We start from the raw sequence: 21,985 nt of genomic DNA, 5'->3' as shown, positions 1-21,985 counted from the left end.
GCAGGATTTCTACAGATGAAGATGAAAGGAAGTCCATTCTGAGGGTGAAGAAAGAGTAGGAGAAATATGGTGGTATAAATGTGTAGTCTCAGTTTTAGGAAATATAAATAGTCTAGTTTGGTAGAATTAAATATGATTATATAATTTTGTGGAATTTAACTTAAAGTTCACTAACAAAGACATAAAACTCAGAAGCCAGAAAAGATAGACAGGTTTAACTACAAAAAGAGTAAATATTTTATACTATGAAACATACCATAAACAAAGTTAAAAGACAAGTGCCTGAAAATGAAAACCTTTGTAAATTTTTTATATCATGAAACATGCCATAAAGTTAAAAGGCAAGTGCCTGAAAATGAAAACCTTTGCAATAACATGTGACCAGATACTATACCACAAAGCAAATATTCAGAAATCCTATGGTGTAGAAAGCAGTGTAATTACAGATCATAGTGTAATCATACTGTAATTAAAAATAGAAACCGATCACAGCATAAGGAATAAAATCAGAAACGGAGCTGGAATTAAGAGCATTATAACAAAAAAAAAAAAGAGTTATTACAAAATATTTATAGAAAACGAGAATTACATGTCACATTTCAAGGGATGATCCAAACCTATTTCCAAATAATTCATAGTGTTATATGCTTTTATTACTAAAAAAAAGTATTTATTGATTTAAATATATATTCAATAATATAAGTTAGAAAAAATGATGGGGCACCTGGCTAGCTAAGTCAGTAGAGCATGCGGTTTGTGATCTCAGGGTTGTGAGTTGGAGCCCTACTTTAGGTGTGGATCCTATTAGAACATACACACATACACGCACACACAAAATAAAAACAGATAAAAACAATAACAAAAGAATACAAAGAAAGCAGAATGAAAATATGAATGTAGGAATGAATAATCATTTTTTTAAAAAAGAAAGTAGAAAAAGAAAAAAAGACAGTTGATAAAACCAAAATGTGGTTCTTCAAACGCATAACATAAAAACATTAAGTCAAAAATGAAAAAAAGCAATATTGAGAAGACTTAAAATTATCTGTAGTCTTCCCAACTGGCCTTACCAATGTTGCAGTTCTAATCCAATTTGAAAGGAAAGTTTAGGCAGTTCAAATAAAGGTCCTTACACCCTTGTACAAACAGCAAGTACTGCAGAAGTTTGAAAGAATAAGAATTATGAAGATCCTGTGTTTTCAGATATAAACTACAATGCAAGAGTAACTGAAACAGACTAGAATTAGCAACAAAATATATACTCAATTCAGTGCATTTGAACTGAAAGATTGGAAATAGAATAAAAATATCCATATACTTGGAGGAAAATATTGCTGGTATTTCAAATGAGAGAGAAAATGTAGGGGAAAAAAAACCTATATAAAAATGGAGGGAAAATATCTTACTAAGGCCTTTTTTAAAAAATACATATGGATGCCATAAAAATATATACATTCTGAATAAATATGGCCCAAAAATGACAAGATTTTTTTAAAAAATATATCATTTTTGACTTATCAAATCAGTAAAGATAAAAAGAGAGCACTCAGCTTAGAAAGCTTTAAGCATTTGCCTTAAACTGTAGATTCTAACAGAATTGGTGCAGTCTTTATTGGGGGCAATTAGATGACAGAACTAAAGACCAGAAGTGAAAGATCAGACCAGGAAAAAGAGTCAATATTGTAGTTGAAGATTTTTTTTAATTGCATATATTTTTAAGTGTACCTGTGTTGATGCATTCATACTTGTAAATTTAGAGTATTATTTAGAGTTTGGTCTGGTAGCAAAAGCAGACAAGAATGAATTTAATAAAGGGGATTGGGACTTATAAAACCACTGAAAAAGCTAAAGGGTTATAGGTCAGGAAAAACAGTCACAGACTTTCAAGAGATTAAGAGTCTACTATCAAGATTCTAGAACAGATGAGTCATAAGGGAATGCCCAGGAAGGGGCACACACTTTACATCTGTCCTTACCAGTTGGCCCTATACAACTGGGGAAGGAGGATTTTTGCTCCCCAAATCTTACTTGAATGCTTTTTATTTATAGAATCTAACCTAGACTTTACTGGGAAGAGATACAGGGAAGAATTTAGAAGGGGGTGCAAATGATGCTGAACAGATACATTGATTCTGAATTTTCTATTTCTGTGTGTATGTCTTTTAGAGACAGTAATTCATTCAATACTCAATAAATATTTACAGAGCATTTAACATATGTCAGGCCTTATATTAGGCAATGGGGATATAAGAGTAACAGGGAATATAGGGTCTAAGTGAGAGAGACATAATAAATTGGACCAATGTAATATATAGTAACCTACATGGCAATTGATGCTAGGGAGAAAAATAAGGAAACAGAGTGTAAGAGGATCATGATTTAGAAACTGTGGTATGGAAACCTTCATTGAGAAAGGCACATTTGAGTAGAGACCTAAAACGTGGGAGGAAGAAAACCATCAGGATATCCTGGGAAGGTATTCTACTTAGAGGGATTAGCAAGTGACTAGGTCCTAGTGCGCTCCTGGATTAGCAAGGAGGCCAGTGTGATTAAAGTAGGGAAGAGGGGAAAGAGAGCTGTAGGAGAAAAGTGAGGTGAGGGAAGTAGGGCATTGGATGTTACTGAGAATTTTGGATTATATCCTGAATGAGATGGGAGCCATTAGAAGGTTTTGAACAAAGGAAACATAATCAGGCGTATGCTCTCAAAGGCTCACTCTGGCTTCTAAATGAAAGGGACAGGGGACAAAATCAGAAGCAGGGAGGCCACTTGACCTATTTTAATAATCAACATGTGGGGCAGTACAGATCAGATAATGAGATATTGTTGGATTCTGGATGCTTTTTTTAAGAGGAGACCAGGATGACTCTAAGATTTTACTGAGATTTATCATTACTGAGGCTGGGAGTCTATGGGAGGAATGGTTTTGTGGAAGAAGACTTGGAGATCAGTTTCTAGGTGCCAGTTAGACATCCAATGGTAATGCTGAGTAGCAGTTACAGTTCCAGGGTAGCCAACAAGATCTTAATGTTCTCCTCAGCTTGACTAAGTTTTAGACAGGTTTCTTCTTGATTAGAGGCTCCCTTTCCTTAGATCATTTACTTTAGAAAACTTGTAATTTTCAATTCTTTCTCTGCCCCTTTGATATGTAAATCTTCTTTCACCTCTTGTGAGTTTTACAATCCATGAATGTCCTTTTCTAGGACCTGGGCCCTATCCTTTTGAAATGTAATCATCAAGAAAGATAGCGACCCCATCTCCCAGTCTTTGTGGGAAGGTAAGAGCCTAAACTTGACAAGCATAAATTAGCAAACACAGGTGGCCTACAGCAATAGTCTTGAATAAAGTCTTCCCTGCCCTGGTTTAACTCTGTCTAGTGCAATTTTTCTTTAAGAGAAGAAAGGTCTAGGGGATCCCTGGGTGGCTCAGCGGTTTGGCGCCTGCCTTTGGCCCAGGGCGCGATCCTGGAGACCCGGGATCGAATCCCACGTCGGGCTCCCGGTGCATGGAGCCTGCTTCTCCCTCTGCCTGTGTCTCTGCCTCTCTGTCTCTCTCTGTGTGCCTATCATAAATAAATAAATTAAAAAAAAAAAGAAAGGTCTATGCTAGAGATCAATTTGGAAGGCATCCATGTATCCACTTAAAGATTATTCTTTCAACAGAAATTTCCTGTAAGTAGCATTAGTACATTGACCTATTTTGCTTAAATGGTCTACTACAAATACAAATGTATTGATTTATTTAGCAGTCATAACTCTGTAATTACTAAAGATATCCAACAAGAATTGCCTCAATTTCTAAATAATTCTTCCTTGTCCCTGGAGCCCAAAGATTGTACTCTTCCAACTTCACCATAAGAACCAGAGCACCTAAAACCCTTCTCAAGGATGCAGAGTCGTAAATTTGATTGATTTGTTTATGGAAAATATAAAAGCTTTGCATCTTCAGGCTCTCTTAGAATTCTTCCCTATTTTTCCTCTCCCTACCTTGCCTCACCTTCTGTCTTCACTCTCACAGTGTCTTTTCTTTTCAGATTCATGGTCTCCATATGTTGTCTCCAGAAAGAGAGAGAGAGAGAGAGAGAGAGAAATCAATCCCCACCGCAAAGCTTGAGTGAGGCCCAACAGGAAATGGTAAATGGTAGCTCAGGCCTGATGTTGTAGGCTTTTTTCTGATTTCTGCTCCTCAGATGGTTCTCCTTTGGTTTTCTACATAAAAGTTGAAATAGAGACCGTGCACCTTGAGTAAACTTTCCTAAAAGGCCAATATGCACTTTTTTCGGGCAACTTGAGTTCATCTCTATCATAGGAAAAATGAGTTTAAAACAATCTAGCACATGGTTTAGCTTAAGCCATTATGAGTAGAAGTAGCAAAAACAGGCTTAGGGTCTAAGTGACAGCTGATAATAATTAGAGAAAATACATAAATAAAAGAATACCATCACAAGTTGCAAAAGCAGAAAAATGACATAAATGTTCAAAAGAAGGCCAGAAGCAGTGACAAAATGTATTTTCACAAACACTCACTTGGTAAGGCACAATTACTACCAGGGTCAGCCAAATTACATATTTAGGCCTCAGGCCTTGAGCTTATGCTAATTTGAACAGCTGTTCAAAAGATGTTCAGTGCTATTTGTTTGACAGATGGAGAAAATGGTATTCACTAATGGCCTAAGTTGCTTTGACACAAACTGATTTCCCTATCGTTAAAACTTTCCTGCAATATCAATTGCAAATAGCTTTGACAATTTGAACCTATTCTTCAGTGCTGACATCTTAAGGAAGAACTTTTCAAAATCTGAGATCCTCATTTGAAAGAAGATGATTGTTATTATAACCAACTTCTCTTTATTTTCTTCCAAGAAGAATTGAAAATGGGGAACTCTAGGTCATACATATATATCCATTGTTTGAAGGAGATTGTTAGCCACCTTTGTTTCTGATTGTCATTATTTGGAGCTGATCTCCCCTACCTTTGGAAATAAAGGGGATGATTACATTTTATTCACAAAAAGGGATTTATAAGACTTATAATGTTGGAAGAAACAGCTGTTTCTCTTTACTGTGGCATTTTCTTTCTTTTCATTGCATAGAAAGTCAGCTGGGAGATGCTACTAAATGTTGAATTGAATGAAACACAAAGTTGTGTTTGTTAGTATTGGAAATAATATTTTCCTTAATTGTTTTTATAGGAGAGAGGAAAACATCCTTAAAATAATGTCTCATCAGTACAAATAAGACAGAAGACACAATCAAAGCAAAGACCATTTAGCTGGAAAATGTAGATTAAATGTATGAGAATTAATAACATAATTGAAAGATCTATGTTTCTATAGGAGGTTTTAGGGAAGCTCACAAATTATTTTAGGGAGTAAATCTCTTTCATTTCCTTTCAAAATTACAGTTCAGGATATTTAGGAACCTCAATCTTCTTAGATACCCTGTTCTAATGATCAGTACTATTCAGATTAATGAGATTCAGGTGATAGAGATTTGTTTTTGCAACATTCTAGTGTATGGAGTGCAGGGATAGAATATTTTATTATTGCTGCATTAAAAAAATAAAACTGTGATTAATCTTTCTCACTTTCTTTAGTCAAGGAATGCTTTGTCTGTTTTAAAACCAATGTTTTTGCATTTCATTTTCATTAGTCCATTGGTATTTGGCCTGTAAGGCCAAATTCTTTTTCAAGCTTTATCGATCATCCTTCATTTTCCCTATGTATAACATCTAGGTGTTTAAAAACATGTATCGTGTATCTACTAAGAGAAAGAATGTTAATTCTTCCTGCATTTTTAATATTTTAATGGCCCTCCATACCCACATTTAATTAGGATGCCTAAAGGAAAAGAAAACTAACAAGTATGAAAAATCTGCTCTCATAAACCTATTAAATGACAAGTTCTTCCATGACAAGTACTATGTCACACATATATGCACACACTGGTGCATAGCTTAGGGCCTGTATTAGTCAAAGTTCTCTAGAGCAACAGAACCAAGAGGATGTGTATTCTATACACATCTTATAAAAAGAGACTTTTAAGGAACTGGCCCATGTGATTATACAGACAGATAAGTCTCAATATTTTCAGTGTGAGTTGGCAAACTGGAGACCCAGGCTACCCAATGGTTTAGTTCCAGTCTGAGTCCAAAGACCTGAGGACCAGGAGAGCCAATTGTATAGGTCCTGTCCAAAGGCTGGCAGGTTCAAGAGCCAAGAAGAGCCAATGTTTTAGTTAAATTAATCATCACATAGCTTAACACGTTGTCACTACCTAATAAATATTTGCAAATTAGTGAGTTTTTTCATTTATTCTTTAGAACATTTCTGCAAAATATTTTCATCTTCATTTCAAGGAAGAAATGTGTGCTCAAAACACTTGGTGGTATTTTTCCAGTCTAGGTGGATCAAGGCTGGAAATCCATGTAAATTTAGGTGAATAGTAGCTGCCTTAAAACAATAGTGTCCTAATTTATTTTCTAAGAATAAGTTCAATGAAAAAAATTCTGAGAAACATGAGTAGGACCATAAAATGGATGATAATGAGCTACATGGATTTGGACAAGGTAGTAAATGTTATAATGAGAATTTGTCTCAGTCTAATTATTGATCTAGGTTTTTTTTCTTTTATCAGGGTTCACCAAATGGAGGTTATGCCATACATTTCAAAAAGCTCTCTAAAAATATTTATGTTTATTAGGGTATTACAGCTGATTAGATATTTGATCCTAATTTTCTGAAAAAAAATTTAATGCTGAATAAATTCTATTTTTAAAAATATTCTTAAAAGCATATAGTAACTAGTAATAAATAAGTAATTTATCACACCAAAATATATATCATAGTAAAAACTGAGAGAACTCATAAAAAAGAGCCACTTTTACCCTAAAGACATTTGTGGAACTCTGAGGAACATGATCATAACTTTCAAGGTTAATAGGGAGCAGGCAGCAAAAGACAAAGCCCAAGTCTAAAAGGAGAATCCTCCTGTATAAAAAAAAAGGTTCCAAAGGGCTATTCTCATGAAACCAGAGAAAATACCTTGGTGCCTAGCAGAGGACATTATCCTTGAGCAATCTGTATGCACAGGTCAGGATTCATAGCAATTTCCAGCCAATTTCACTTTACTCATGTGGTCCAAAACATTTCAAACCATACACATGGCAAAGAACTGTCTATACTTGGTAATGTTCCAAGCACTTAGCTAAGGCAAAAGCAAACCCTTTCTGGAAGAATTTACCTTTAACTGAAATTTCAAAAAAAATTCTCAAGCAACATAATTTTCCAAAGAAATGAGCCATTGAGATTAAAAAACAATCGCTGAGCATACAAGGAAGCAAAATACCATGTGTAAGAATCAGAATAAAAAATCCTGAAACATGTACACGGAGAATTTAGATCTCAGATCTCACAGATAGAGACTACTAAGTAGTCTCATTTTAGAAGTTCAAAGCAAATTAAAACCAAGCTTGAAAAGCTGGAGAAAACAGCAAATTACAAACGGTTACCAAGCAGATTTGAAAAAGAACCAAACAGAATTTCTAGAACTTAAAAATATAATTATTTGATGAATAGGCTTCCAGCTATTATGAAATATCAGGTGATAGAACAATGCTCCAATTAAGAATGAATAGATGTATCCAGATAAAACATGAACATCTGTATAAAGGCAATGGGGAGTTGCTGATGTTGCCAGGATAAGAGAAGACAAGATTTGAGAGAGGAGAGAACTGCAGAGAAGAGATTTGGCAGCTGTTTTTCTACTGAAGCCATTTGTTGAGAAGCAAAGAGTTGGAGGAAGAGAGGGTAAGTGTTAGCTGAAAACCAGGCATTTTGGCAATCTCATTGGGTTGATGAGATAAAATAGAATTCCTGAGGAGCCAAATTCCCTCAAATGAGGAAAGACAGAAATGAACCTAACTAACATACAGTGTTTTCCTCAGGAAATCTGTAGAATCCTGGTGCTCCACAAAATGGTAGACTAAGTTAATTTTGTTTGGGTTTCCTCTGAAGGCAGACCCTGATAGAAGGTTTTGAGTGTGAAAAAGTTTATTTGAGAGATTATCTCAGGAAACACTAGCAGAATAGGAAAAAAAAAAAAAAAAGAATGGAGGTGGGCAAGAAAAAAAAAGATGTGTTTTTCAAGTAATTCCACACTATGGGTAACTGGAGCCCAATACAACCAGTGAATTTTAGGATATGGTATAAAACATGCACCTCAAAGTTACCCCATCCAAGGGATGAGGGAACTGAAATATTTATGTACCAGCTCCTGCCAGTCACTAGGTAAAAATTCTCTCAAAGGAAATTAATTTCATGTCACACTAGCCTGCTGGATGCACCAAAAAAAGCAGAACCTGGTAGGCAGAGAAAGCCCTCAGGAGAAAACATGCAGGTACTGGCATCTGGAGATTGGATTAGTGTCGGCTGAAAAGGTCAAGGCTGGTAGGACACAAATAGGGCCCCACAACTTTTGCTACAGAAAATGTCTGCACTGCTTAGATCCACACATGCCCTATGTAAAGTTCACTCATTTCTGTGACCAAGTCTTTAAGACAGTGGCTGATAAGTTTCTAAAAGGGAGGTTTGTATTAAGAGAATAGATGAGCTACAGTCTCCACTGCTGTAGGTAGTCTTTAGGCAGCAATGATATTAACTGCCTCTCTTATATCCTGCCCATTAGAAATTTCCTACACCCTTGGCTAGCTCACATGCTTGTTTAGGTTACTTGCCCAATGGGGTAACAAAGACTTTTTGTTCTTTTTTTTTTTTTTTTTGACTTTTTGTTCTTGATAGGTCTGTGTCTATGCTTACTATGCACTTGTTAAATTACATTTACTTCAATTTCCTGGTCATGGGTATCAGTGGACATTGATATATCAAGAGGATGGTAAGTAAATCTCCTACATTCCAGTCATATCCTGCTCTGCTGTTACTATGAGGTATCAACCTTATCTCCTTATAATCATGTCAATTATTCCTATTGATACAGTAATTCCAATATTTTAGTGCTATTCTATTGGACTAAAAAACTCCAGAAGACCAGATAGCAGATGGAGTGCTAAGTCTAATGAAATCCCAACTGGGGCCCTAGTAGAACGTTGCTCCAGGAACCATGACTTCTAATGAATCTATAATAGTAAGGAGAGGGTGCACAATTTGTTCAAGATGGTTCCTAAAAGTAATACTGAGAGGGGTCACTCCCACTCCCAGTTATGGTCTCTGCCTCTTGGGGCACTGCAGCACATCATGGCTATTGATTCAAAGTAAATACCATATCATGAAGTAAAGCACTCCAGCCACACATAGGTGTGCCGTTAAGAGTTTTTCCAAGTTTCTCAGGCTGGAAGCTTCAGGGTGCCAAAGTATATGGCAGGACTAGTAGATCCCATGGCCATATTCCCACTGCTATGCCTTCTTTGCTATAAAGAGGGTCAATTGTCCACAGAGATATTATGTGAGGTCCCATGACAGTAAAACAGACATTCTCTGTTTCCTGCAACAGTGAGCTGAAGTACTGCAGATGGTAATGGAAAACTTATCCCCAGAATATGTATCAATTTCAGTAAGGATGAATTGGTGTCACTCCCACTTTGGAAGTATTTCATTTCATTTAATTGTAATAAAGTTAAAACCAAATACATATTTGATCTCTCTTCAATGGATGGTATAACATTATGAGCTCAGAGTGAATCAGCTCAATTAGTGTCTGTGTGAGGGAGCCCAAGCTGTTGGGTCCATGAATAAACTCTAGCCTAGAAAACATAGTTATTACATTCATAAGCTCATGATTCAATCACTGGGATAACCAGCTGGTCTATCCACCTGGTTGTTCAATGCTACATTCAAGGTGCATCTTCTCTGGTATGTATTCAGTTGAGACGCATGGATTCAGTTGGGGGCATTTTTCTATAGGTTCATATATATGCTTCTTCCTCAGAATTCTCTATTTCTGACATGCAATCATGTTCCTTCTAAGGCCAAACCTAAACACTCAAGCCACTTGCCAGTGCTATAGGGTCCATACATATGCTCACTTCTGTTCACTTTTGTCTATATTAAGTTATGCCTACTGGGAGGATTTCTCACCACCCCCCCTCGTCAGTCTGCAGTAAAGCAACAGTCCATTCCCAATCCACACCAACAAACATGCTGCTACATCCAAAGAAAAAGAAAAAAATAAAGAGAAAAAAAAAGCAGCAGCAACATTAACCAAAAAAAGGAGAAAAGGAAACAAATGAATGAACAAAAAACTAGAAGACTGATTCCAAAGGAAAAGGAAAAAAAAAAAAAAAAAGGAAAGGGAGGAGCCTGGTGCAATTTCTATCAGAACTGAAGCCGATGCTCTGGAGCACTCTATGATCAGTAGACTTGGCACATGCAGTGGCCTATGTTGGTCTTCTGGGTGAGAGGCCTGCTGTGCTGGCTCACAGTCAGAACTGCCCTAATGAAGATGGCCCTGCTGGGCTCAGGGCAGGCAGGTAGCTGTGCTGCTCACTGAAGTCGGACTATGCTGGTGGGTGGGCATGTTCATGGTCTCACCCTACCGTCTCATCCCAGGGGAGGGGAACTCCCACCTACCCCTGTTCAGGAGGCCCTCACAGAAAAGAGAACAATCTCTCCTCCTGTGGCCCAGGCCTCCATTAGATCTCTGCCCTCTGTCTGTGCCTGGCCATGGGCACACCCAGTACCATAGTTCTCCTGTGTTTTATCTCTGGTGCCAGGCTGGGATTTAAAACTCCACATCTTTTTTTTTTTTAATTCATTTTTTATTGGTGTTCAATTTACTAACATACAGAATAACCCCCAGTGCCCGTCACCCATTCACTCCCACCCCCCGCCCTCCTCCCCTTCTACCACCCCTAGTTCAAACCCCTAGTTCGTTTCCCAGAGTTAGCAGTCTTTACGTTCTGTCTCCCTTTCTGATATTTCCCACACATTTCTTCTCCCTTCCCTTATATTCCCTTTCACTATTATTTATATTCCCCAAATGAATGAGACCATATAATGTTTGTCCTTCTCCGACTCACTTACTTCATTCAGCATAATACCCTCCAGTTCCATCCACGTTGAAGCAAATGGTGGGTATTTGTCATTTCTAGTGGCTGAGTAATATTCCATTGTATACATAAACCACATCTTCTTTATCCATTCATCTTTCGTTGGACACCGAGGCTCCTTCCACAGTTTGGCTATCGTGGCCATTGCTGCTATAAACATCGGGGTGCAGGTGTCCCGGCGTTTCATTGCATTTGTATCTTTGGGGTAAATCCCCAACAGTGCAATTGCTGGGTCGTAGGGCAGGTATATTTTTAACTCTTTGAGGAACCTCCACACAGTTTTCCAGAGTGGCTGCACCAGTTGCAACCAGGCTATCTGTCTTCTTTGTTGTTGTTGTTTTTTTAAAAAGATTTAATATATTTATTCATGACAGACACAGAGAGAGAAAGGCAGAGATGTAGGCAGAGAGAGAAGCAGACTCTCTGTGGGGAACCTGATGCAGGACTGGATCCCAGGATCAGGACCTGAGCCAAAGTCAGATGCTCAACCATGAGCCACCCAGGTGCCCCGTTATCTGCCTTCAGCATGTGCCTCTGTTCCCTGTTGAATGGCCACTCAATTGTGCCCGCCAGGTCCCTTGTCCTTGGAGAGGCAATATACCCTCTTCCAAATGTATTCCAGGAAGGGGCACTTTCTCTCCCAGTGTGGCCCAGGAGATCCCAACATCACTCTGTTCTGTTCGCCATCCCCTTCCAGACTTTCTCCCCTCCCTCTCCCCAGGAGCACCACTGCCTGCCCTGGCACAGACTTTTAAAACCTCAAATTTTAACTCCACTGTTGGCAAAAAATTTTTCGTCATCAGTTCCTCTTGATTCCCCAGTCATTGGTCTTGGAGGAGTGTTTTTCTTAAGGGGACCCAATTCGCTGCTCTCTCTTTCCCTCTCTCCCTCCCTCCATGAAAAGGATTTATGCTGTTAAATCCATAAACAAGGCCTGCGGTTCTCCTTCTCCACAAAAACTAACTGGTCTGTGAGGATAGGAGAAATAAAGGGGGGAAAAGTATATAAATAATGACTGAAAAATCCCCCAAGTTGGTGAAAAACAGTAACTTACAAATTGAGGAAGCTCAGTGAAGCCCAAGCAGATAACTATAAAAAGAACCACATCTAGGCAATTATCAGGTTGCTGAAAAGGAAAGATAAAGTCTTAAACTAGAATGGAGTAGGGGGAGAGGACAAAATTACATATAGCAAATAATGATAACGATGATGTCCGATTTCTCATCAGAAACAACAGCGGGCAGGAAACAGTGAAAAGATATGTTAAAAGCAGTGCAAAGAATGTTGTGATAAGGTAAAGATGGCCATATATTCTTTATCATCCCTTTCAAGGAGAGATGGAATTTATTTAAATTCCCCTGGAAGCTATGCTGGCTCTGTCCCTGCTCAGACAATGGAATATGGCTGAAGTGACATATGACACCATGCCAGTTCTGAGTCTAAGCCTGTAGAGGACTGACAGCTTGTGTTTCCTCTTTCCTAGAATATTTGCTCCCTCTCTGAACCCAGCTGCCATGCAGTGAGAAGTCCAAGCCATTAGGAAGGTCCTGTGTAAGCACTCCAGTCAACAGCCCAGCTGAGCTACCAGCCAAAAGCATCAACCCCAAGCCATGCAAGTGAATTATCTTGGACTTCTTAACTCATTTGAGCACCCAAATTGGTGCATCTCTGGCTGACATTACATGGAGCAGAAGAACTATGCAGATGATCCCAGTGAGCCCATGGAATCATGAAGATATAATAAAATGCTTTTTCAAAAAGCACTTAAGTATTCTGGTTGTTGCACAGTATCAAGTAAGGAAACAAATCTGGACTTCGTAAAGAGAGCCTGTATTCAAAAGGATTATTGCAAGGAGAAGAGGAAGGGACAATTGAAATGGAAAAAGCATTTTGACCATAAGATCTGTAAGCATCTTGAGAATTAGGTAAAGAACATTTTCCTCCCGTAGAAAGGAACAAACAAGGCTAGAAAAAATAGGGTTTAGGAAGTAGGATGGAAGAGTGACATGATCAGACTATAGATCAAAAAATGTACCCTGAAGCCAGCCTACTTTCTGGACCTCTTAAGAAGAGGCTATACACAGCAGGTGCCTGGGTGGTTCAGTCGGCTAAGAGGCCGACTCTTGATTTTGGCTCAGGTCATGATCTCAGGGTCCTGGATCAAAACTGCATGAGGCTGTGCACTCAGTGGGAAGTCTGCTTCATGATTCTCTCTCTCTCTCTCTGACCCTCTCCCTACTGTAAAATAAATCTTAAAAAAAAAAAAAAATGAACAGACTATACATGAGCACAGGTGGCATCATTCAAGGGACCTAAGGGAAAAAGAGTCTTATAGAAGTTTGGTTAACAAGCATTTTGTGGGATGCTTGGGTGGCTCAGTCATTGAGCATCTGCCTTTGACTGACATCGGGCTTCTTGCATGGAGCCTGCTTCTCCCTCTACCTATGTCTTTGCCCCTCTCTCTCTGTGTCTCTCATGAATAAATAAATAAAATATTTTAAAAAATAAGCAGTTTGTTACAACTGATCAGTAGATACAAGCAGTTCAGTTAACAATTTGCAAAGCAGAAAACGGTAATTTGGAGGATCTATGTCTGGCTTTGCCAAAGGAGGGCATCCATGAGTCTTGTCTAGGTTACATGGGCAAGGGTAGTTAATTGCAGTAAGCTGTTTTCCTAAACACAAAAGGTGGAAGATTCCTTGAACCACTATTTCCCAGGAGCATAGGACTAGGTAAAATTCAACATTGTCAGTGGCAATATATAATTAAAACAACTGCCAACCCAGAAGTCTATTTCTAGTAAAAATGTCCTCCAAAAGTGAGGGTGAAATACAGACATTTTAAAGAAAAGAGACTGTGGGGATTTATTGCAGGAGGCCTACAGTATAAAAAAAGTTAGGGGCTCAGTCAGTTAAATGTCCAACTCCTGATTTCAGCTCAGGTCATGATCTCAGGGTTGTGAGATCGAGCCCTGTGTCCAACTCTGCATTGGGCATGGAAACTGCTTAAGATTCTCTCTCTCCCCTCCTACCCTCTGTCCCCACTCCCTTGCTTGTATGCTTGCTATCTAAAAACAAAAACAAAACAAAATTAAACAAAAAGTCACAAGGCTAAATAGAAAAAAAATACTAGATGAAAACTGATTTATAGGAAGGAATGAAGAGCTCAGGAAATAGGAAGTACAAATATTATACTGCGTAAAAATGCCTATGAGGATGGTGGTTGTCTAAAGGGGACAAGAAAAGAAATTCTAGATGGTAGAAATGTTATAATTTCTTGTTTGGTGTGTTGGTTACATGGGTATATGGCATTTCTCAAGATGTACTGAGTTGTACAAGTAACCATATTTGTGCATTTTACTAAGAGTAGACTTTAACTTAATTTTAAAAAGTAAAATAAAATCCAACTTTACATCATACATAAAAATTAATAAATGAAAGACAAAATTATAGAGTTTTAGAAAATATTCTCATGGCCTTAGAGTCAGAAAGGATTTATTACCAAGCCAAAAAGCATTAACCATAAAGGAATAAATAATAAATTTGTTTTCTTAAAATTTTCTAGTCAAGACATCATAAAGAGAAGACAAGCCACAGTTAAAAAAAAAAAAAAAAAAAAAAAAGAAGACAAGCCACAGGGTATCCAATATATATGAACAACTACTAATAAATCAACATTAAAAAAACAACATCTCAGGGTACCTGGCTGGCTCAGTCAGTTAAGAGTCCAACTTGTGATTCTGGCCCAGGTCATAATCTTAACATCAGGAGATTGAGCCCCTTGTGGGGCTCCACACTCAGCATGAAGTCTGCTGGAGATTCTCTCCCACTGCTCTCCCTCTGTGTGCTCTTTCTCTAAAATAAATAAATAGGTCATAAAAAAATTTTCAATATGCTAACAACCAGGACAGGGACCTTCATAAATAAAGAAATTCAGAAAAACCTATACATATATAAAACTGTGCTCATTTGCATTAATTATGAGGCAAACAATTATAAAATAAACCACATTACATCAGTACAAATTTACCAGATTGGTGCAAAAAGAAAAACAATCTGACAAAAGTCGGTATTGGCAAAGAGATAGTAAAAAAAAGGGTTATAAATTGTTACAACCACTGTGGAATCATCTACTAAAATTGTAGACACAATATCATAATAATTAAGCATTTCTACTTTTAGGTATATGTTCCAATGAGATTCTTATAAGAGGATATATGTAAAAGAACATCATAACATACTATTAATAATGTCCATCAATAGCATATGTAAATAATGGTATATTCATAAAATGGGCTATTTCATGACAAAGACAATGCATGAAAACAGCTTACATATCAATATAAATGAGTCTCGCAAACAATGCTGAAAGAATCAAAAGAATTAAGTATTCTATTTATGTAGCTTGATAAATGACAAACTAAATAATGTTTCTAGGTATGTATATATAGATGATAAAAACTATGTAAAAAACCCAAGGAAATGATTGTAACCAAAGCCAGGATTGTGTTTACCATTGGGAGTAGGAGGGGTGTTATATTCTTGGCACATCGAGGTGGGCTATTTCATACTATAAATAGGTCTTTTATGTATACATCTGTATACATGATATTTATCAAAACTTTAAAAATGAGGGATGCCTGGGTGGCTCAGTGGTTGACCATCTACCTTCAGCTCATGGCATGATCCCAGGGTCCTGGGATTGAGTCTCAAATCGGGCTCCCTGCAGGGAGACTGCTTCTCCCTCTGACCAAGTCTCTGCCTCTTTCTCTGTGTCTCTTATGAATAAATAAAATCTTTAAAAAGTTTTTTAAAAATGAATGTGTATGGTATGTTATCTTAGCCAGGACCATGACTTTGGCTATTGCTTCAGAGCAAATAGTTTTATTTTACTACAAACTTATTGGGAATTGGCTAACTTCTTCATATTAATAATACAGGATAATAGTCTTTCAAACAGAAATAAGATTTGGAAACCACCTTAATCGTCACAACACAACTAAAAAAAAAAAAAAAAAAAAACCCAAAAAACAAAACAAAACAAAAAAAACTGAATCCAGAGACATTAAATGACTTTTGCAAAGTAGAATGAATAGTGCCAGGCTAAACTAGACTCCCATTCATTGAGACAATAAGATTAATCATTCATTGATGTTAATCATGAGAAAGTCTCTAAAGTCAACTAACATATCTTGTCTATACTAATGACAGCTTCTTTGCACTTGGAAACAGAATACTGTGTAACCTTTCCCAGATTGCTTTCCATGACATAGATGATCAGATGTAGTATGTTAACCCACCCAAGTAACTGTGATACATCTATAGTTTTCTAGGTAACCAAATAATGTTCACCTAAACAGAATAGAACTAGAAAAATAAACATATTGCTCAGCATTTCAATTTATTCAAATGAGCAAGTCTTTTTTAACTTCCCCACATTAGAGGGACATGATTTTTTTTTTAAACCTTAGTTTTTTGTTTTTTGTTTTTTCCCTTAACTCGTGGTTTCTCAGATGTTGTCTTTGGGCTCACTGGCATTAGAATTAATTGGAATATGAAATATGTTAAAAATGTAGTTCCCTAAACTTTTAACCCAGGTATAGCATAGTCTCTAATATAATCTTTTAGTATAAAACTCAAAAATTTCCATTTTAACCAGGTTCTCCAACTGATTTTTATGCTCAGCGAGTAGAAGAATTCTACTCAAGTTTATTTTCTAGGTCCTCATGATTTATCTTCTTAATCTTATATGTTTTATTATTTAAAGCCTTTGGTGACAAAGCAGCATTGACTTGAGAGGTGCCTTGAGAGATTATATTTAATGTATTACAGTACTTAAACAAAAGAAAGAAAATTGTATCTTATGCAATCTTACAACTGAGTTTCCTTTTTTAAATTTCCAGTGACATAGCTGCAAAGAGTTATAACTTGGCACATTGCAGGAAACATTAGGAATCAGATAACCCAGCCTCATCACTGGGTAAAAAAAACTGAAGCCCAGAGATGGGAACATACTTGCTATGGTTGCACAAAGAATTAGTGTGCAGGGCTATACCAGGACTTGGCTACCTTGGCCTAAGGCCTATGATTTTCTTTTTAAAGTGTGAGTGTATACAAAATCTAGAAGGTGATATGCAATGGTGAAAATAAGACTTTGTGGATATTTTTTTAAGCTTTGTGTAGAATCAGAAAAGACCCCGAATAGCCAGGGGAATTTTAAAAAAGAAAACCAGAGTTGAGGGCATCACAATGCCAGATTTCAGGCTGTACTGCAAAGCTGTGGCCATCAAGACAGTGTGGTACTGGCACAAAAACAGACACATAGATCAGTGGAACAGAATAGAGAACCCAGAAGGGGTCCCTCAACTTTATGGTCAACTAATATTAGACAAAGGAGAAAAGACTATCCACTGGAAAAAAGACAGTCAGTCTCTTCAATAAATGGTGCTGGGAAAATTGGACATCCACATGCAGAAGAATGAAACTAGACCACTCTCTTGCACCATACACAAAGATAACTCAAAATGGATGAAAGATCTAAATGTGAGACAAGATTCCATCAAAATCCTAGAGGAGAACACAGGCAACACCCTTTTTGAACTCGGCCACAGTAACTTCTTGCAAGATACATCCACGAAGGCAAAAGAAACAAAAGCAAAAATGAACTATTGGGACTTCATCAAGATAAGAAGCTTTTGCACAGCAAAGGATACAGTCAACAAAACTCAAAGACAACCTACAGAATGGGAGAAGATATTTGCAAATGACATATCAGATAAAGGGCTAGTTTCCAAGATCTATAAAGAACTTCTTAAACTCAACACCAAAGAAACAAACAATCCAATCATGAAATGGGCAAAAGACATGAAGAGAAATCTCACAGAGGAGGACATAGACATGGCCACCATGCACATGAGAAAATGCTCTGCATCACTTGCCATCAGGGAAATACAAATCAAAACCACAATGAGATACCACCTCACACCAGTGAGAATGGGGAAAATTAACAAGGCAGGAAACCACAAATGTTGGAGAGGATGCGGAGAAAAGGGAACCCTCTTACACTGTTGGTGGGAATGTGAACTGGTGCAGCCACTCTGGGAAACTGTGTGGAGGTTCCTCAAAGAGTTAAAAATAGAGCTGCCCTACGACCCAGCAATTGCACTGTTGGGGATTTACCCCAAAGATACAGATGCAATGAAACGCCGGGACACCTGCACCCTGATGTTTATAGCAGCAATGTCCACAATAGCCAAACTGTGGAAGGAGCCTCGGTGTCCGTCGAAAGATGAATGGATAAAGAAGATGTGGTTTATGTATACAATGGAATATTACTCAGCTATTAGAAATGACAAATACCCACCATTTGCTTCGACGTGGATGGAACTGGAGGGTATTATGCTGAGGGAAGTAAGTCAGTTGGAGAAGGACAAAAATTATATGGTCTCATTCACTTGAGGAATATAAAAAATAGTGAAAGGGAATAAAGGGGAAAGGAGAAAAAATAAGTGGGAAATATCAGAAAGGGAGACAGAACGTAAAGACTGCTAACTCTGGGAAACGAACTAGGGGTGGTGGAAGGGGAGGAGGGTGGGGGGTGGGAGTGAATGGGTGGCGGGCACTGAGGTGGGCACTTGACGGGAGGAGCACTGGGTGTTATTCTGTATGTTGACAAATTGAACACCAATAAAAAATAAATTTATTAAAAAAAAAGACTGGAGATTTTGTGAGAAGACTATGATTTATTTATAGATTATTTATAACAACTTATTTAACCTATTCATTAATCCTGCTACATGATTTTTCAGTGTAAAGTTGTACAATATTTCACTTGGTCAATGTCTTATAATAAAATATATTTTCTCTATGTCTTATTTCTATCTCAATTCTAAAAAGAGGCTAACTACAGAAAAAAATATATACATATAGGATACCAACATTAAAAACATAGGAGACAACTGTAGCTTATTTTCCTTTGCCATATCATTAAGAAAAGAGATTTGGAGTGTACCCAATCTCCAGGATTCCAACTTCAGTATATTTTTTAGTCAAACATTCTGGAGATGAGTGAGAGGAGAGGGTAATGAGTTATATTAAAAAACTGGCTTTGTCTTTCATTATTTCTTAAAGATTGAGAGAGAAAGGAAAATATCTGGGTATATTATTCCTTCTTACCATACCCCAATTGGGCTTTTGTACTTACTACTGGGGTACTGCTTTTATCTAAGACAATAACAACCTATTAAATACCAAATCCAACAGGTCAGCTTTCTTACCATACCTAAATTTTTAGCAATAGTCAATATATTTGGCTACACTCTTTTCAAATATTTTCTTTTCTGGGTTTCCAAGGTAACACCCTATGATGGTTAACTTCGTAGGTCAACTTGGCTAAGTCACAGTATCCTGAGATTTATTTCATCAGATAAGTCTGAATGTTGCTGTTGAAATATTTTTTTAAGTGAGATTACCATTCAAATCAATAGATTTTGAGTAAACCAGTTGACCTTCCATAATGTAGGTGGGCCTCATCCAATCAGTTGATGGCCTTAGAAGAAAAAAGACTAAGGAACCCCCAAGGAAGAAGGTGGAATTATGCTGCCAGAGCTACCTTTGGATTAGAATTGCAACATCAACTCTTCCCTGGGTCTCCAACCTGCTAACCTACCTCACATATTTTAAAGTTGCTTGTGTTCTTGTGCACTCTCTCTCTTCTCTCAATATTCTATATATTATTGGTCCTGTTTCTCTGGAGAGACTTGAGTAATGCACATCCCTTCCTACACTGTGGCCACAACCATTCAGGTTCTTTCTCAGCTCTTCTTCCTCTGTCTGACTTCTAACATGTTAGTGTGCCTAGGACCTTCTAGCTTCCAAAATGTTAGTGCTGGTACCCACTTCTCTGTCCACACATTGTCTCCAAGAGACCTCTGCCTATTCCAGGGTTTTAAACACCTTATAAACACTAAAGATTCTCCTACCTTCAGGATTGATCTCTTTTGAGAACTCCAGGGTACATGTCCATCTACCCACCCACCTCTTGATTTCTTCCTCTACATCTGCTTCTTTCCCCAAACTTTTTTTTTTCCCCAGTAAATGGTACCACCATTCACTCATTGCCTTCCATCATTCCTAATATCCAATCCATGAGCAAGTACTGTCAACTCCACATTAAAATATTTCAAATCCTTTCACTTCTGTCATCTCTTGCCTGGAGTGTTCCATAGCCCTCTAACTTACCTGTCCCAGCTTCCTATTATCCATTCTACACACAAAGAAAGCAGTATAATTGTGTTCAATGATAGATCAAATCATGTTCCTCCCTTACTTAAAAGACTCTAGTGGCTTCTAACTTCATCTGAAATAAAAACCAAGTTCTTCACCATAAAGTAATTGGCCCCTGCCCAACTCTTGACCTTTTTCCTACCAGTTTGTTCATTATCTGCTACATGCTAGCCTTCCAGAACTTCCTTTCTCTATTTTGAACATGACAGGCTTGCTCCCCTCTAAACCTTTTGTTAGAACTGTTCCCTTTGCTCAGAATGCTTTTGTGCCATACCTTCACACCTTTGAGCTTCCATGTAGATGAGAACTTAAATGTCAGATCTACAGGGAGGTCTTGCTGGGCCACTCAACCCTTAATTAATTACCCTATCTCTCTCTGCCATGTTGATTTCTTTTTCCAATGTGCGTCTTATATTTCCATGGCCCCCGCTTAAATGGAAGTCTATGAGCAAAGACCCTGTTCATCTTTTTCACAGTAATATTCCAGGTACCCAGGATGTTACCCAGCATGGATCACATACTCAGTAAAGAAGAACAGAGTACAAAGACCAAAAGCATGTGTGGCCCAATGTTAACAGTTGTTAACTCGGGTTGATAAAAAATATAGGTATTTGTTATATTAGCTTTTTCACACCTCTGTATTTTTAGAATATTTCAAAATTGTATATAGACAGATAGAGGTATAATTTGAGGACTCATTTGGAAGAAGTAGCTTGTCTTATTACCAGAACTTGTCAACCTAAACTGGAATTTAAACTCACTGAAAGAAAGTACTGCTTTTGAATGTTGGTGATGCTGCATGAAGTCTGTAACTGAAAATTAGGAGTTGGGGGTTTCTATCTAAAGATAGGTGGTATGCTTCCTAGAGCCTTCACAGATTGAGAGGGATCACCCACCCTGTTTTCTGAGTGAAGTTAATAAGTACCCAGGGTTGGCAGAGTAATCTAAATCAAGGTGTGGCAGAGGTTTTATTAGAGAAGCATCCTGGCCCCTTGAAGACAGCAATGTCCTCAGGCCAAGAGACCTCTCCTCTCCTCTTCTTCTAGCTTGTTGGGAGTAGGGTGGAGTGAGGATTTGGAAAGGATTTGTGCGTGTGTTTTTGTTTAGTTTCCTCTTATATAAAAATGAAAGACTTAAATAAAAACAATATTTTTCTAAATAATTTGTTTCAGTGTCCACTACCCCAACATTTTTAGAAATTCATTTAAGAACATTTGGTATTTCATCTTAGCCTAAGCAATCAGACAACAAAAAGAATAAAAACCATCCAAATTAGCAAGGAAGAAGTCAAACTTTCACTATCTGCAGATGACATGATACTAAATGCAGAAAACCCAAAAGACTACCAAAAAATTGCTAGAATTAACATATGAAATTCAGCAAAGTTGCAAGATATAAAATCAACATACAGAAATCTGTTGCATTTCTATATACCAATAAAGAAGCAGCAGAAAAAGAAATCAAGGAATCAATCCCATTATAATTGCACCAAAAACCATAAGATAACCTAGGAATAAACCTAACAAAAGATATAAAGGATCTATACTCTGAAAACTATAGAAAACTTATGAAGGAAATTGAAGAGGGCACAAAGAAATGGAAAAACATTCCATGCTTATGTATTAAAAGAATAAACATTT

The 21,985-nt window shown here is 37.5% G+C and overlaps 2 long non-coding RNA genes across 3 annotated transcripts in view; one reads left to right on the top strand and one right to left on the bottom strand.

Annotated features, from left to right (window-relative positions):
* LOC144285309 (uncharacterized) overlaps nucleotides 1–21,985 on the bottom strand; it is a 219,777-nt gene that overhangs the window by 23,798 nt on the left and 173,994 nt on the right. Inside the window, exon 2 of the long non-coding RNA XR_013353617.1 lies at nucleotides 14,763–14,915. This is a non-coding gene — a long non-coding RNA (uncharacterized LOC144285309). The remainder of the gene's footprint in view (nucleotides 1–14,762; nucleotides 14,916–21,985) is intronic.
* LOC144286338 (uncharacterized) lies at nucleotides 1,940–13,330 on the top strand. 2 transcript variants are annotated; one of them, XR_013354389.1, is made up of 5 exons: nucleotides 1,940–2,153; nucleotides 3,204–3,277; nucleotides 4,034–4,133; nucleotides 8,798–8,891; nucleotides 12,545–13,330. It is a non-coding gene; the product is annotated as an uncharacterized LOC144286338 (long non-coding RNA). The 2 variants fall into 2 exon arrangements; XR_013354388.1 differs by lacking the exon at nucleotides 8,798–8,891.

Source organism: Canis aureus, chromosome 16, assembly GCF_053574225.1.
Source record: "Canis aureus isolate CA01 chromosome 16, VMU_Caureus_v.1.0, whole genome shotgun sequence".
NCBI classification, from domain to species: domain Eukaryota; kingdom Metazoa; phylum Chordata; class Mammalia; order Carnivora; family Canidae; genus Canis; species Canis aureus.
This window is presented reverse-complemented; position numbering and strand designations above follow the sequence as displayed.